General features: G+C 49.9%; 1 protein-coding gene across 3 annotated transcripts in view; it reads right to left on the bottom strand.

Moving 5' to 3' along the window:
• Positions 1-13,293, bottom strand: part of Sox5 (SRY-box transcription factor 5) — a 915,630-nt gene extending 902,337 nt beyond the window's left edge. Inside the window, exon 1 of one of the 3 annotated variants that reach the window (XM_060384462.1) lies at positions 13,139-13,293. The gene's annotated coding sequence lies outside the window, so the exon portion shown is untranslated. Of the gene's footprint in view, positions 1-12,560; positions 12,858-13,138 lie in introns of those variants that run through there. The other 2 variants (XM_060384461.1, XM_060384460.1) reach the window with 2 other exon arrangements.
• Positions 13,294-14,802: the final 1,509 nt, after the last annotated feature.

The following is a 14,802-nucleotide window of genomic DNA, read 5'->3' on the forward strand; positions in this document are numbered from 1 at the left end:
GCCCACCGCTACCGGGGAAGGCATGAGCGAGGGCGTCCTTCTAAAGAATCCCTTTCCGGGTTGAAGATACCTTTACCATGTCACAAGGGGTAAAAACCTGGTCCCCGTATCCGATCTCTCGAGGTTCAAGTTCCCGCTAGGGCCTGATTACTACGAGGCTCTGGGCAAGCTTGGGCTCCTTGGCTGGATGATGGGACAATTTCCACACATAATGGAGGCCACTGGGGAGCCTTGAAAAACAACCTCGTACTGAAATGCCTAGTGATAGTCACTGATCAACCGGTGTGGAGGGAGACAGACTGCGCAGGGCAGGCGATGGTGCACCAGGGAGCTCATGACAGTTCTTGAGAAGTCTTCCTGTCGCCAGAAGATAGCCACCGACACCGTGAAGAGTTAACTCCCCGACCTCTGCCTCCTGGTTTTTTATAACCCACTCTGGCTTCTGCTCTGGACTCCTGCCAGCTCCTCTCCCTGCTGGCTCTTTCAGGCCCTGAGTCTTCAAACTGCTGGAGGCTTTTCTGAACTTTCGCCTTCGTCATTTAGGTTCCCGGAGCTCCAGTGCCACCCCCTAAGGCAACCCTAAATACCATGCACCCCCACAAACACTTGGCACCTAAACACTCCACTGTTCCTCTTCCTAACAGACATCAGAGATAAGTCGAAAACAAGTACAGTGTGAGACTCAGTTTTTAAGAGTTAATAGAGACTGATTATTTTTTTTCTCTCCAAGGATAGGTAATAGCATGAGATTCCGAAATTAAGCACAGCAGGGGGCGGGGGCTGCATAGTTTTCACACAGTATCACAGGCCTCGGCAATAAAGCACTTTTAAAAATGCCTTGTGCTGCTAATTCCTTACACAATCTCCTTTTATTTCCAAAGCAGTGTGCAGGGCTGGAGCCACAAGAAGCAGTTGATGTTAATATTATGCTGCTTGGATTAGAGCCATTTTTGTGCTGAAACTCCTGCTAGGTTTAGAGTGACGCCTTACCTTGTTTCATTTTGTTTTGGTTTTTTTTTCTCCTCCCTTGTACATTTTGGAGGTGGAATGAATGGCTACCTCTTCTAATGGGGTTGGTATCACTTTACAGGAGCTACTCTGACAAGCATTTTTTCCTTAAAAAATCTCAGGATCACATGTCACCGGGAGGTCTGATTGGCTGGGACAGGTCCTCTTGATGGGTGTCAGTTTGCCTCTGTCCTCACCGGCAGGCTGGCCCCCTTCCCTCACCCACTGAATCTTTCGTCAAATAGTTTTTAATAGTTTAGTCTTACCCTCTAGATCACCGTGGCTCCTCATAACAGTAAAAGACAATGTATGATTAGCCACGGATCAAGGCTTGGTTACAGAGGACACCATCTTTTTCAGACACATGCAGTCTCAGTCCACAGATGGTCAAAGAACTAACCCCCTGCTCGCCCTCTATAACGACATGCTCTCTTCTGACGTGGTGTCTCTGAACGGCACATACGCCTCTGATGGGATGTGCTGTCAGCTGTCCACTGGATATCTGCTGATTGCCATGATCACACAGAGACCAACACTCTCCCCTCTCCTGGGAGTCACTGCTTCTCTCAGGCACACACACACACAGTACCTCGTGTTTGAGCCTGTCTCTGATCCCCAACGCTATGCTTACTGGTCGTCAGAACCACACTGGTCTAATTAAAATCCTGCACTATGTCGCTTTGCTCTTTTGCAGCATCTTCTTGTCCCCAGAAAAACAGTCTCTTCTCAACCCATGGCCCACGGCCAGCCACAGTCTGAAATATCAGAGAACTCCAAGAATCTTTCAATCAAGATCTTGAACATCACAGCACTCCAGGAACAATTCAGAACTTACAACGGAAGAGCGCGCTGAAAAGCATGGAGGAATCTTACCCCCACCTCAGCTCCACTCTGCTATGTCATTCTGTCTGCTGTGGCTTCTCTGTGAATGCCACCTGCCAGCTGGTCACTTAGCCAGCTTCGTTAACAGACTGGCTGCCACAGTGTCAGGGTGCTTATGTCCAAACGACCGTTATGAACTCGCCCAATGCTATGTCCCCGTAACTGTATCCTTCACCTTGCTTCATCTCATCATGAGAAGGGAGTCTTGAGAAAGGCCATATCCACACCCAGCATCTTCTTATAATTGTTCTGTTTTATTACTGATGTCTACTGGTACCTACTGGCCTTATTTACACACTAAGTTTCCTCATCGGTAGGGACACACAGAGGAAAACAGAAGTGAATTTTAGGGTTCTGGTCTATCACAATTCCAGGGATCTGGGGGATCTTGGACTGTATCCCCCACAGGTAGAGGGGGATGGATGATAATAATAATAAAATTCTTCTAGTATTTTCTATGTATCACCCTCCCGTTCTCTCTGCTTTTATTTATTCATTTAAACAATACCTGGACTGTGGATAGAGTCCTGTGGGAGAACGCTTTTGCAGAGCATGTACAGGCCCTGAGTTTGATCCCAGTACTACAAAAGAAAAAACAAACAAACAAACAAACAAACATCTTTAAACACCCACTGTGCCTCAGAGGCTGTACCAAGTGTTTGGAACACGGAGAAGTCAGCTTCTGGTCTTGAGTTCTGTACTGTAGATTCAGTTGTTAGGAAGTCGCTTCAAAGTCAATACATGCAGTGGTCACCTCCTTCTCCTGTGCAGTGGCCACCTCCTTCTCCTGTGCAGTGTCACCTCCTTCTCCTGTGCAGTGTCACCTCCTTCACCTGCTTCCAGGTCTCTGCCTCCCTTCATCGGGTTCTTCCACTCTGGCTTCGGCCATACTAATGTTCCACATGTGCAAAGTCACCAAAGGCTCTTTAATTTTTATTCAGAGCTCAAAGGCCACTGTGGAAAAGTGTTTCTAGTCATCCAACAGCCAGCTGTGTGTTGTCCCGCCAGCGCCCCTGGTCTCGGAGCACCTTACTCAAGTGCCATAAGCTACCAATGCAACCTACTACCAAACTAGACCCACCAAAAAGTTACCGTTGAGCCTCAAACTCTTATGTGCCAAGTAATCAGCAGCCACTCTTGGTGAAAACCAAAGAGGACTCGGGATCTGTGTGAGGGATGAACACAGACAGCTCAGTTTTTAGCAGATGCCCCAGATAGCTCTCCAGGGCTGACTGAGTGAGCAACTCGGTGCCCTCCTCCCTCTGTGGTCAGGGTTGCCGGATGCAGAACTGCTGCCTACGGCATAAAGCAGCTCCTATTAGCTGCAGCGGATGCAGCATGAGTTTGGGTGTTCGTTCTGAGGGCGCTTGGGGCTAGTGTATGGAACAGGTGGTTAGTGACGATAACCCGTGTAATTTCTGTTGCTGTGACAAATCCTCCGACAAAAGGCAACATAGGGAGGAAAGGGCTCGCTAGCCACAGCCCTGACTTTCAGGGAAGTCAAGGCAGGAGCCTGAGCACCCAGTCACCGCACAGCCACAGTCAAAAGCAGGTAACAAACATCCTTGCTTGTTTGCTGTTCGTACACAGCGAGGTGTCTTCACTCTCACACAGCTCAGCACTCGTAAAACGGGGCGGCCCACAATGGGGTCCTCCTACATCAATTAAAAAGACAACCCTGCGGAGGCGTGTCCACAGCCCAGGCCTCATTTATTCAGCCTGTCTTCCCACATGATTCCAGACTGTGGCAAACTGATGGTGGCAACCAGTCAGCACAAACAGTATTACAAATTACCATGCAGCCCTGGCTTTCCACAGCATTTCCCATCTGATCCTCCATGACGTGGAGTAGTAGAAGCTATGGCTGGTACTCCCACCTTACAGAGAGAGAGCAGACCCTCAGCAGTACCTTGACACGGAGAGAAAGAGCTGTTGTGTTGACATCTAATAGAGCAAAGCCAGGCAGCCGCTGGAGGTGGGCAGGCCACTTGACCACGTCACTCTGTTGGCTCAGATACGGAAAGGGGCTGGTACACAACTAATAGGAGTTATACAGGGCTATCCATGTGAAGCACCCCACACCAACACATGGTACACAGCCCAGAGATGTTAATTCGGCCACATCACATCCTTCAAAGCTGCCTTAGTGAGGTCCAAGACTCTGCTCTCTTGCTCACTCATAAGGCTTCTATGCTATGCCCTTTCTCTTCTAGGAACTGTAATGGTGCCCCAGAGGGAAGGTGGCACCCTAGGGAGCTTACCTTCTATTGTCACCTTTGCTCTTTTCTGAGACAGTGCCTTACACCTCCCGGGCTAGCTACTAACCTGCTGTCTAGCCAAAGACTTCCTCGACCTTCTGACTCTCCTGCCTCCAGACCACCATTTCTCTGGCTACAAAGATGCAGCGCCATGACTGGCTTGTGCCAAGCTGGCAATGGCACCTGGGGCTTCATGAGTGCTAGGCAAGCACTCTACCAACTGAGAGCCACATCCGCAGCCCTCCAGGGGAATTCTTTATTTCACCATGTAGTTACCTCTTCCAAACCAGGCAGGAATGCATCCACCATACCTCTCATTTCCAGGTACATTAACCCAATGCAGAGTGGACGGTGGCACTATGGGAATAAATACTTTGTAAGGCAAAAGCTAAGAGAAGCCAGCATACACTAACGTGTAAAGGGAGCTGTTCTCAGGAATGTCTGGGTGCCTGTTGAAATCCCTACAAATAAAGAGTAGCTTCCTCGTGTTTCTTTAACCTCTGATAGAGATATTTATGTACATAAAATGACCACTTAATTTCCTGGTTGAAGCAGAGAAGATACTGCATTCTGCTGGGAGCCAAGGTTGACTAGGCGTTCTGTGAAAAAGTCGAGGAAGAGCGTTCAGGACAGAATTGCAAGAGAGAGTGTGCACTTGGTCAAAAATAGTTCCAGTGCAAGAACGAATTAATGAGATTGATCCTGCCAGACACTAGGAACGGGTGCCAGCGCTGTAAAGGGACATCACACATCACAAGAGCTTACATGCAGACCTCGGGCTGCAGCCGGTCACTACACACAAAACAACCCTGGCTCTCAGAGAAGAACGAAACAGGCAGGAGAAGGGGGTTCTAGGAGGCAGTTCAGTCAGTAGAGATGCTTGCTGGACAAGCATGGGGATCTGAGTTTGCCACCCCAGGGCTCAGGCCAAAACACCAGGCACAGCAGCATGCATCTGAGACCCAAGCGCTGAGGAGAAGAGGGTCCAGTCCAGCCAGTCAGTGAGCCAGTTCAGCGAGAGACCCTGTCTCAGTATATAAGGGGTGAGGGAGGAGGGAGACTGAGGAAGACACTGGCATCAGTACTGCCCTCCACAACATATACCCATGTGTGCGTGCACACCTGGACACACGTGTGTGCGCGTACACACACACACCAAGAATCAAATCAGTAACGTAGAAAAGACATCATCCAGAGCACAGTTAACTTCCCCTTTCCTCCCACCGTTGATGTCCCATCTGCCTTTTTAAGCATAGACCCACAGTAACCCATGTGCACTCATGGTTGGGGAAAAAAAATTATGCCGAAACTTCACAATGAGCAGTCCGTATCCCGGGCACAGATTCCCTAGAGGAGTCCCTGTCTGAGGAATGTGTCAAAAATTAGCTCTCTTTTCCTGCCTCCCAGCCTCTGCGGATGCTGAAGCTGTCTCCATGCCAATTTCCCACAGTACAACACGGAGCCACCTAAAAATCTGGGGCAGAAAACAGTGTATCAGAACCACCTAAAAATCACAGGCCAGGTGGGAGCCTGGCATCCACACTCTCTCCCTTGGCATCCACAAAAGCATCTCTCTAGATTGTGTCACTGATGGTCACAGGGCTAGCTGGGCCTAAGATACCGTCTCCATCCTCCACCCCCCCCCCCCGACAGTGACCCCCGCCTCCACATAGCAACAACTCAATTCTCAGTCAGAAAATGCCTTTTCTCAGATGTTGTTCTCCCAGTGGGAAAAAGAATGAAGTGAGGCCTGACCACCAACTCCTCCACAGTTTCTTTTAATTTAAAGTTACAACAGGAGGGAAGAAAAGAGACTTCCCATTAAGGGACAAGTCCCTGAAGGGGCTCTTAGCTGACAATCGAAGGACTGCTCATGGCAGCGATCAAATCTAAGGCAACAAAGTGCTGGTGGCTGTGTGACTCATCCCAGCAGGGGCTGGCGCTGAGGGCCACTTGAGTTCAGCACTTTGTGGAGCTTGCAAGTTGGTTTAGGATCAGTCACACAGGGGAGCAAAGACTTCGGGAGGTGTTTGAGGCTGGAGATAAAATGAGGCCAGAGTGCATAGCTGCTCCTCTGAACAGAGAGCCTACAGCGGTAAGGAAGAGAGTTCCCTCTACCTGGCGCTTTGTGGGGCGAGGCACCTGGCGATGGTCAAGGTCAGGTGGTCTGCCTGCTCTGGTGTGTAGTATCAAAGAGTAAGGCCTGAAGCAGGAGGAAGACACAGAGACCCTTTGAAAAGGTTAGCCTGAGGGAGGACATTTGCTTGCAGGACTTCTGACTTCCAGTCATGCGAAATGGCCCTTGTTTGAATACATTTGGGACCACCTGATACGCTGCACCCACACCTGGACCACCTGATATGATGCACCCACAACCAGACCACCTGATATGATGCACCCACACCTGGACCACCTGATATGATGCACCCACACCTGGACCATCTGATACACTGCACCCACACCTGGACCATCTGATATGCTGCACCCACACCTGGACCATCTGATACGATGCACCCACACCTGGACCACCTGATATGATGCAGCTGCACCCACCAGTTGCATTTTGAGCATGTTTGAAAGGAACAACATATTTTGAGCTCTCCTTCTGTGCTACGCACAGCACAGTGTCTTCTGGGTGCCCAGCCTCGCTTAACCCTGACTGGCATCATGCTAGTTTTACAAAGGACAAAAACAAAAGACTGGGGACCGCAAAGGGCCCACTGTGGAGTCTGGTGGTGGCGTGTTCGGTTTGCTTGCTTGCGGCTGACCCATCTGACCAGACCTAGAGCTGCTCAGCCAGGCTACCTGCTGCGTCACATCTGTTCTGCGAGCCTAGAGGACCCTGTTGCTGTCCTGTGCCTTGGCACTGCTAAGCACAGGTGCCAGCTGTGGACTCCTCCCCGACGCTGGTGCACAGGGGGAGCTGCTGGTCCCCCACAGTCCTTCCAGACAGTGGGCCCTGCCATAGATCATCTGTTCTCCTAGACAAACCACTCACAAACTGCACTCATCATCCTGCTCCATCCTCCACACCCTCCTTGCCCTTGTATCTGCTCCTGGGGACATCTTCAGAGAGACCTGTGGTTAGAGCTTAGCATTTTTGTTTGCTTTTACATATTTAGATAGGATGAAAATATTAATTACTCAAGGGATGTTTATATGAATAAGAGGGAGAATTCACCTTTGTACCAAACACAACATCTTTAAGACCACACTGTCAATGATCACATAGAGATGGTAGCTGGATCACTATTTTAAAGTGTTGAGCTCACCCTTGAGAAAGTGATTGTTTTTTCATCTTGCACTCAATAAGTTTAGAGTACAAAATGAAGCCTCAAAGATATTCATCATGAGACACTAGACTGGTTTGGAAGGGAGAAGAGGAAAGCAGAGCTAATATTGACTAAGCAACCAGCTCATGGCAGACACTTTACTAGAAATGCCACATTTTTCTTCCTAGTGCCATCCTCAAAATCCATCTAAGAACATTGCAGGTTGCCTGAGGAAACCACTCAGCTGATGAGGGGCCCGCTGTGTAAGCATGAGGACTGGGGTTCAGATCCCCAAAACCCATGTGAAAGCCAGGCCTAGTCGTGTGTCCATAACTCTAACTCCCAGTGGAGAGAGACAAGCAGATACCATACCTTCCATAGCCTATCACTGAGCGACAAGTTCAGGGAGAGATCCTGTCTCCAAAGACAACGTAACGAAAGGAATCAAGGAAGATACCCAATAAGTCTAACCTATCTCTGGCCCCCACATACATTTGCACATACATGCAATGTACCAGAACACACATGAGCATAAGAAAGGAAGAGCATTTTAATTCCCACCATCACAGGTTAGAAATGGGCACACAGCCTTTAGACTTCTGATCTCCAGACGAGGTTCAGCACGAATCACACAGGCCTAAACTGAAAAGCTCCACAGCTAAGGGGCAGCATTGTCTGCTTTCTGGTTCCCTCCAGCTTCCCTCCCTCTCTGGCTGCACTCAGAACCAGAGTAAGAACATAACAACTGAATGTCAGGCCAGAGTCCTCCAGTCCCTGTGAGCACTACTGTCTACTATGGATAATCATGCCATCAAGCCACGAAGCAGTTAAGCACCAGTTAAGCCCCAAAGATACATGCAAGTTTTTAGGGGTTTTGTTTGTATGTGCGTTTGGTTGGTTGGGTTCTTGGTTGGTTAGCTGGTTTTGAAACTTATAGGGTATTATGACTCTATACCTGAAGACATAGATATACTATCATCTCTACTCAACAATCACACTATCTCAAGGGCTCACTTTCCCCCTCTAGCTTTATCAACGTGCTGCCCCTTCTCAAGGTCATTTTTAGCTGCAAGTGAGAGAGTTATCTCTAAGGTCTAACTTGAAGGGCGCTGAAAACTATCATTGGTTTCCCCAGCTTGCCTTCATACCTGCAATCTCCACAGCTCTCTCTCTCTCTGAGAAACTGGAAGATCATAACAAATGGGGGTGTGATAATATCATCCAAGCAGAGAATTAAACCATAATGAACTATTTATACCTTTGAATTAATTAGCTTATGAGCCAGGGTTTAAATGGGCCAAATGGGGCAGGAGTCTTGGAAGGGCTCATCAAAGCAACCTAGACTGCAGTGGAGGCCCTTCTTGAGATTCAGCGTCCTCATTAGGAGAGTTTTCAGAGGTGCCACACACAGCAGCTACGGGAGTAAGGGCTCCAGGAAAACAGCTCAAGGAAGATTCCTCTAATAGTTTACATTTGCCTTTAACTCCAGTTTTAATGCCAGGAAATTGGAGTTCATGACGGAGTTTATGAAGGAGTCCTACAGAAGTGCCCCAATATGGCTCAGCAGCAAGTTTCTAATGTCCCAGGGTATCTGCTCGCTACCCTTAAAGGGTCCATATGACAACATCAAAGTTCCTTGTCTTCAGGCAGAAGGTGAAGCCAGGCCCTTGCTGCCAAGTTTCGTACTCATCATATACTCTTCTCTCAATGGTAACTTGTCAGGCGAGTTAAATCCTGGTTCCTGGGAGACCATTAAGTAACACCCCCCCATACACGGGCACGAGTGGCTATTTCTGTCACACCACACGCAGAAAATGAACAGCCAAGACCTCCTCACACTTGATAGTGATTAACTGTCCCTGTTCCCCCAAGCTCCCCCAAATGGGAAGTGGAATTGCAAGACTGATCATAATTGGATTAAGACCCGTAATTCTTTAATTCATTCATCAAATTGAGGCATTTGGAACAGTTTATTTACAGGGTTGTTTAGACAGTTTTGTGTGGTGTTTCTGAAGATAAACCAAAATGCCTTTCTGAAATAAGTTTCAGAGCCCAAATCATTAACATATGAGACTCAAATGTAGACAATTTACAAACGGGTGTTTTAAAACATTGTTTGGAACAAAATTGGACTTTTATTTTATTAACTATCTACAAATCTAAGTTCAGGATATAGTTTATAGTTTATGTGAAACAGACAAGCACTTTCTTCGCCTCTTAAATAAATCTACATTTCTTAAACAAAAAAGAAAGGAAGATAGACATCCCTACGTGAGAGTACATTTATTTCGGGCCTAGACAAACAGTTTCCAGGTTACTCTCAGAACTCTAACTATATGCCATTCCCCCATCGGTGGGGTTGATCAAGTACTGGGTGAATCAAACAGGCTCTGAGTAATCAGCCATAGCTCATCAGGTCGAAGCCTCACTCAACATTAGAATCCTCAGCTCTTTGGAATCCAGGGTTTGGGGAAATCACGAACCCGAGTTTTCTCTATCCAGTTGCCTTGTCTTTGCTCTGAATGTACCTTCAAGGCCACAACTGCTTACCACACAGTAAAAGGACGAAGCTTTTAGTAGACAGTACAGTCTTGTATGCAGAAGCATCATGTCCTGTTTCAAGAGCGCTTCGTAAGAAAACACTTCCGCAGGAGGTAAATTCCTTTCTTTGGAGAAGGAAAATTTGACATTTTTAAACTTATCCTTACTCCAACAAGGATCCCCCCCCCTGGACAAAAAAAGTTGTCACACCTGGCGAGGAACATCACTCCTTTCATGTGCCACCTTCTCTGTATGCTGGAAAACACACAGATCTTCTCTTTCACAGGACCATGCATCTGTGTAGGCAGGAAGTGTGCCCACATGCACAGAACGAAGGTGACGTGATCGAAGCCCTCAAGAGCCTGGTGACTTACCAACTAAGCTTGGCAGCTGTGAGACCTGTCTGGGAGTAACCTGCATCCTGACAGGACAGCATGAACACAGCAACAAAACTAACTCAGGCTTTCTGTATTAGGCACTAAAGCTTTGCCCCAGCAGTAGAAGTTTGTACTGTGTTAGCCCAGCTCCAAACTGCCCACTCAAACAGGCTACAGAAAGGAAAAAAAAAAATTAAACCCACAAGCAAACAGAGTGGGATAAGCAGACCACTGGAAAGAAAGGGGGGAAGAAAAAAGAAATCCTCTCTAGGATGCTACTATATAATTAACACAAATAACTAAATAATTATGCACATCCCTTCCCACCCCCACAATTAAATGTTTTTAAACAACTCTAGTGATGAAAGATCTACCTTTTAGGCAAACAAAAGCAATCCCTAGCAGTTTGAGGGTTTGAGACTGGATTGCATCAGTTTTTAAGTGATGCCTGCGATTTTTATCTCCTAGAGTTCTGAGGAATAAACAGTTGATGGCATAATTTTCAAGAGAATTTTGCACAGTGCCCAGAAGAACTTTCGATGTAAGTGCTTAATGTTTGAAATCCCTCTGGCTGAATTTATCTAGGCTCTGGCCTGGGAGCTATATTTAAATCAGGAAGAAGCACCCCTGGAATCCGTGCTCCCTGTCTCTGCTTCTGAGAACAGATTCCTCCCCTATCTGCACCATCCTTAGACAGCCGGAGTCTTTTAAAACGAGACAGATCAAAATTTACTGTTTCTGTATGAAATAGTCCTCCTTTTAAATGCTATAAAAGTCGAACTTTGGGGGGAAAAAAACATTTCCGTATACTTTAAAAAACCATCTGGCCCTTAACCTAATCGCTCCTAGCAATCAAACCCCCAAAACTCGGTGTGTGTGTGTGTGTGTTCCTAGGAGCCATTATTTATGAACACCAAGAAAACAAACCCCTGCTGTCTGGTCTGCTTGCAGATTCCCACACTTATTACCCAAAATCCCACAGATTTCCCTCTGTCTTGCCCTTGACTGAAGAACTGTGCTGAGAGGAAAAGATTCTCTGGGGAAATCTGTCCCCATGCTTTTCTTAACAGATTCCTCTTGATATCTGGATGCTGTGAATATCTCTGCTGGGTTAGAACAAATTTCCAAACTTTCGTGAGGCAGCAAAGCCACTGGCCACCCAGCGTGTCCCGGGTGGGGTGGCCAGCCGGGAAGCGTGAGCCCTGCAGTAGTAACCACACTTCCTCATTTTGACCTGCTTTAACTGATTGGGGAAGACTGGAAATGAATTCACATTCCTCACTCTTAGAGCCTGAGACCAGCGGGCCAAACTGTTTATTAACATACTCACTTTGCACCGTTAAAATATGAGAGCCGTGCCCCGCGGACCTGAGGCCCGGCAGGTCCATCATGCCAAAAGCTCCTGGTTTCGAAAGCACGCAATTCCTACTTGAGCTTGCTTTCCACCGTGGAAGCTCTGTCCCTTCCTTCTTACTACCTTAGCTATGAAGTACAGGCTGGGAGTGACACAGCACGTGAGCGGTCTATACTTTGCACGGTGAGAACGGGGCTTTAAAGGGGAGGAGAGAGAGAGAGAGAGAGAGAGAGAGAGAGAGAGAGAGAGAGAGAGAGAGAGAGAGAGAGAGAGAAGTTGCAATCAAATGAAAGCTTCCGGTCTCCGAAATGCCTCAGATCCAGAAGGATCAGACTTATTTCTGAAATTCCGGGAAGGACTGCGGACGGGTGGAGGGAGAAAGATTTCAGAAAGCGAAACAAACAAACAAACAAAAAAGACAGAGGAGCCTGGGTGAAGGTGATGGGGTGGGCTGAGAGCGGTCTTTCTCTCCCAGACAGGCGCAGGGGCTTTGTCCAAGTTCGAGGGTCTGTCCCCTGGAGATGCTCAAGGCTAGCCCTGGGCCGACCCCCTCCCCTCCTCACCGCTCGCCTCCCGCAGCTCGCGGCCACCACTTATAAAACAATACCGGCGGGACCCGGGCTCCTCCGACAGCAGCCCGGATAAAGTTGGCGGGGTCCCGCGGATCGCGGCCCCCTCCCTCTCGGGGTGGGGGGGGGACGGCGCCCCCCGCAGCCTCCCCCGCCGCCGGGCCCAGCCCCCTCCCGGGACTTGAGCAAACTCCGGCGCCCCCTCCCCGGGGCGGAGCGGGGCGCCTTGGAGGGCTGCCCGCCACCGGCACCTCCACGGCGGGACGCGCCACAAAGTTAAAACGCTGCGGTTCACGCACCTTACCGGCTCTGCTCAATCGCTCCTCTGGCGCGGGATGCGCAGCGGCGGGCGGGGGCCCGGGAGGACCCTGGAGACGGGATGGGGAGGCTCGCCTTTTGCACTGTGTGTGTGTGTGTGTGTGTGTGTGTGTGTGTGTGTGTGTGTGTGTGTGTGTGTCGGGGTGTGTTTGTGTGGGGTGTGCGCGCGCGTGTGTGTGTGCGCGCCTGTCCCTCTCTCTTTCTCTCTCTTCCACCCCCCCCAACCTCTGGCTCCCTCTCTCGCTCTCTGTTTCTCTCTCTCTCTCTCAAGGACGAAGTGAAATCCCTCGGCTGGTCATGAGGCGGCTTCGGAGACAACACAATGCTGGTGCAAATAAATAACAAAAGGCGAAAAAGACAGTGGGAACAATGGGGGAAGCGAGGGCAGCTCCAGCCGCCGGTGGCCGTGGCCGGCGCGCGCCCCGGGGGGCGGCGGGGCGGGGGCGGCGCCGCGCGGGAGCCGGGAGCGCTGCGGGTCGTCCCCCCCCCCAGCCCCGGGTCCACCCTGACCTCCTGCCCGCGGCCGCGCGCCCGCATCCGAAGCCCGGGAGCCCCTCACCGTCCTCCCGCTCGGCTGCTACCCAACCGGCGTGTAAATAACGCTCCGATCGCCCACACCGTGCACGATTCTCTCTCTCTCTCTCTCTTTAATCTGCCCTCTGCTTAAAGGAGCGATCAGAGGAAATGGCAGGAGTGGAAGGAGGCGGCCCGGGAGGTGGGGGAGCTGCTTCTGTCCCTGCGCGATCGTGTCTGGTCAAGTCGCCTTTGTCAACTTCTTCGCCCTGCCGTCCCCCCACCCCGTCCCTCCCGCGCCCACCCACCCCCGTGTGCACACAGGCTTTCACCGGATGGCTCGGCGACGCGCGTGGGGGGCCCACGGCTGTCGGTGGAACCTTCTAGGTGGCCAGGAGACCCTGGCTGGGGGCCGGGAGGTTCGGGTTTTAAAGCCACTGCTGCCTTTCTGGAATACCCAGATCCCACCTCCACTCCCGCTGCCTTTTGCGGGCGCTCCGCACCCACAGACTCCTTGGGGTAGGGGGCTGGGAGAAAAGTTTAGACGCTCTCTGAGCTCTGCCTCAGGGATGGCTGAACTGGTTTGATTCTGTGTGCATTCAGCCGAGGGAAATATATATACACATATGTATATATATGTGATGGATATATATATGCATATCCGATGTCCAAGAACAGGCAGTTGATTTTGAGGGCGGGATGAGGATGAGGCTGGGCGCTGGGTTCCGGAGCTGCGCCACTCCGGAGCGCAGTTACATCGCCGCCAGCAGAAACTCAGTGGGTGAACCGCCCAGGGCTGGAGCTGCGGGCCACTGGAAGGTTTCTCTGACAGCTCCTGAGCGGCTGCTAGCTTAGCTCTGCTTTTCTTGCTTTCACTGACTTAAAACAGCTGCCAGAGGGAGGGGCCTTCCCAGGATATCCTCAAGAAATCTCTAGCCAGGGTTGGGCTAGGACTCTTGCAGGGTCTCAGTGGAGCCGGTGTTCAGGTAGCCAGGACAATTCCAGCAACATATTTCTTCCCTTTTCTTGCTGTCCCTTCCTCTGCTTCGGCCTTCCTGGGCTTGTGTTTGTACTTCCCATGGGAAGAGCATTCAAGACCAGCACCGGGTCTGCAGGCACCCCCAGCATTTCCCAGAGTGCACCAACGCTGCCAGGAGATCAATGACCCTGCTGTTTGTTCTTCATGGGCCTGCAGGAGCAGGGCCCTTGGGGCAGCTTGGGAGCCAGGCTCTGGAGCTGCCAGTTAAAGGCCAGCTCTCTCCCCTGACTTATCCCTGGCTCCCGCCTACAGCGGAGTTGTTGGGAAGCAGTATGAATGCTTTCTGGACGCCCAGGACAGCCACAAGCCTGGGAAAGTGCTTCTTGCTTTCTGCCCCTTCTGCCTTAGTAGGTGGATTGCTGATCCCGGGGAATTTTTGCACTTGTCTAGAGCGGAAAGTTTCCTGGGAGATGCTTAGACAATTGATCACTTCGTACCTGCTTTCTAAAAATGGCTAAACACCTTTCCCTTGGAAGAAAAGTGAGAAATGCAAATCTCAATAACTCCAGGCAGAAATTTCAAAGTGTAAACACAACCATTATCTACTCCCACAAAGAAAAGCATCTCCTTCAACAAATATTTGATAGCATGGAGCCCAGTAATTAAGAGAACAATTCAATAAGCCCACAGCTTTCATGGAGGTGGGGGGACTCAAAGTTACCATCTGCCCA

Source organism: Meriones unguiculatus, chromosome 5, assembly GCF_030254825.1.
Source record: "Meriones unguiculatus strain TT.TT164.6M chromosome 5, Bangor_MerUng_6.1, whole genome shotgun sequence".
NCBI classification, from domain to species: Eukaryota; Metazoa; Chordata; class Mammalia; order Rodentia; family Muridae; genus Meriones; species Meriones unguiculatus.